Source organism: Lolium perenne, chromosome 2 (assembly GCF_019359855.2).
Source record: "Lolium perenne isolate Kyuss_39 chromosome 2, Kyuss_2.0, whole genome shotgun sequence".
NCBI lineage: Eukaryota > Viridiplantae > Streptophyta > Magnoliopsida > Poales > Poaceae > Lolium > Lolium perenne.
In genome coordinates this window covers 29,076,397-29,079,317 of record NC_067245.2, presented here as the reverse complement: position 1 = coordinate 29,079,317, position 2,921 = coordinate 29,076,397, and the positions used below count along the sequence as shown (strand labels likewise).

Sequence of the window (2,921 nt, the reverse complement as noted above, 5' to 3'; positions counted from 1 at the left end):
GCATAGTATATAGGCTTTGGGCTTGACAAAATAAACACTAGTTTTATTCCGCATTTGTTAAGCCTATCTCTACTACTTAAAAAGACTAAACTTATTCCCTATTCTCCCCGCTACGTCGTCCGTTTAGTCGCCCTTCTATCTGATTCGCTCGCACCCGCACGGATGGGCCAAGCCCAGTCTCTTCCGTCTCTCGACTCCCCGACGTCTCCTCTCCCTTTCTCCTCCGCCTCCCACGCTCGTCCGACCGAAGAATGGGGGAGAGTGGTTTGGCGCCGCCTCCCACGTTGTACATCCCCGTCTCATGGTTGTGTCCTGGTGTTGCGCCCTTTTGCCATTCGTCTGGTGGAGCACCTTGACGTTTTGAAGAAACGTGTGGGTCTGCATCTAGGTCCTATTTCTCATCGCCGTCGTCGGTTTCGTCGACGGTCGCGGCGCGGCCGGATCTCGTCCTCCACTCCTAAATAATCTCCAGGTGACTAGATTGCGTCATGCTCTTCATTCCCCAACATAGGGTTGGTCTTTGAAGGTGGGAATCATCTTGGTTACCATCCGGCTGTCTATTTTTTCTTTCAATAAATCCCTGTCTACTCCGTTTTATCTCGCCGGATACTTCAAATCCTTTCATCCGGTGGTTTGGTTTAATTTCTCTCTCACGGATTCTGGAGCGGATCGGTTGGGGGCGTTTGCATGCTACCTTTGTTGATCTCATGGCAGTGCTCTTCGTTCTTCGTGGCTATATTTCCTTCCACATCCTTGCGCTGGGAGGAGGCCGCCGTGTACATCGGTCTGGCTAGCGAACATCTTCGGCGGAGGCTGCCTGCTCCCGTCTTGTCTCTTCTTCACGGAAAGGGCAGCTTGTCATCGGCTTGCCTTCTGCTGTTGTAAAGGTTAGGGCATTGCTCTGTAATTAATGTCTAGCATTATCACATTGTTCACTGCCATTTACTGGTTATACCAATTAAATTGAAAAGTTTGGTGCATTAGTAGATGTTTCAGTAAATAGCATTCCCTTTGAGCAGCCATATATATGTACCAGGGGCCTGCCGATTATGCCTAATTTACTTAACTTCTTTAGTGCAAGCTACAATCTCTTCTGACCTTTGTACTAAGTAAATTGAATTATTAAGCATGCATTTTTGAGTCTTAGGTTTTCAGTTTCTGCCTTCCGACGGATTAATAACATTGATGTGGATAACGTGTGATAATTAAGTAAACATTTTGATTTTCCACAAGTTGAGCGGTAAATACATAGTTTGACTCAGTCTCTCATATATGTTACTGGAACAAGCATCATATTATTGATTTATGCCTTGTTTGCTTCAGGCTTCAGCTTAGCCATATGTAGCTTCAGGCTCAAGTTGGGACTGGACCAATGCTCGTTTCAATACCATGGTGAACAATTTTGTATTATCTACTAGGTTTACTCATGAAGTGTACATGTACAAATCTGAGCTGACCAATTTTGCTGAACTCCATCAGGTTGCCTACGGGGATTGTATGATTCAAACAAATATTTATGGTTAGCCGTTCAGAATTTTTTGTTGTTGACTACCCATTTCTATGATTGCTCAATGTTCAGTTTCTTATCTGTATATCTATTCTGCAGATTGCTTTAGTGGTCTTGTTCAAAAAATATAGTAGAAAGGGTCATTACCTTTGATTGATTGTTATTATTTCATACGTTCCAGTGAACCTGAAGAATTGATATTGCATACAAGTCTATCCCTCTCATGTTATTTTCAGCAAACAATCAAATTTTGATCGTAGTGCAGGTCATATGCCCAATAGTTTGTTGGTTGCATCTAATCTCGTGAAACATCTGTTGGCGATTCAAAATTTGGAGTGAGTTTCAAAGGATTCTTTCCAATAAAGTGTATACCAAAATTGAACTCTTTATGTTTTGCTCATCTAATAGACTTAAATTCAGCAAATAGAGTTGTCTTGATCTGACTTTACCCACACGATATGCTGTATGCTCATGTTGGGAGCATGTCATCTCTTGATTTATGGTAGTAGATTTTAAATTTAATAAGTTTTAGGCTTCTCTTAGAGTTTTCTAATGTCTACACCCTGGAACCTTTAGATTTCTTTAAGGACAAGGTTGGAATGTGTGTATGATTATTTCGTCTGATTTATGAGCTATGGCGGCACTTATGTTGCAGTTACACATACTTTAGCTCTTCTCTTTTATTAAGCTTGATCTGCACATGATAGCATTATCTCTACTCATCACATTTCATAGAGTAGTGTTATTATTTTAAAAGTTCTATTTGATCCAGAATAGTAGATCCATATATTTATTTTCTTTGATTCAATATTTTCTGAAAATCATTTTACTATTGTTTTGACAGCCTGTTTATATGAAATTGCAATGGTGTATAAATCTACATGCATAGTTTTTTTTGTTACTTACTGGTTGAAGTAATTGTAGATTTATGAGTTATTCTTGTGCCCTTCACTTGCGCAACTTGTGTTAACTTGAAGTGATTTGGTTGTTCAATTGCTCGATTAAATGCAGTTATCAGAAGGAATTGGAGTAGCCTCACGGGCTTCATGGCACAACAAATGTGAATCCCTTGTCCGCCTATCATGTTTGTTATTCGCCTATATTTGCAGCACAATACGAAAATTATACTTATTTTTAGTAGTTTAGACTAATGATTGCTCTTCACCACCTCTCTCCATAGGTAACGCTGATTCTGCCACTGAGGTCCACCACCTACGTTGGACTGCCCTCTCCAATAGACTAGCCACCGCTCGACTGCCAATGTGCTTTTCAGGTATTACCCCTTGATTTCCCTTCATTCTTTCTGTCCATGACTCATTCAATGGATCGATGATGAATACTCCCTCCGTCCCGGTTTACAGGGCCTACACGTATCCCAATATCGTAAATTTGACCAATATAATATAAGTTTTAA

The 2,921-nt window shown here is 40.7% G+C and overlaps 1 long non-coding RNA gene across 1 annotated transcript; it reads left to right on the top strand.

Moving 5' to 3' along the window:
* Positions 1 to 785: 785 nt before the first annotated feature.
* On the top strand, positions 786 to 1,564 carry LOC127329850 (uncharacterized). The gene is made up of 3 exons (XR_007869034.2): positions 786 to 887; positions 1,324 to 1,392; positions 1,480 to 1,564. It is a non-coding gene; the product is annotated as an uncharacterized lncRNA (long non-coding RNA).
* The last annotated feature ends 1,357 nt before the right edge of the window (positions 1,565 to 2,921 follow it).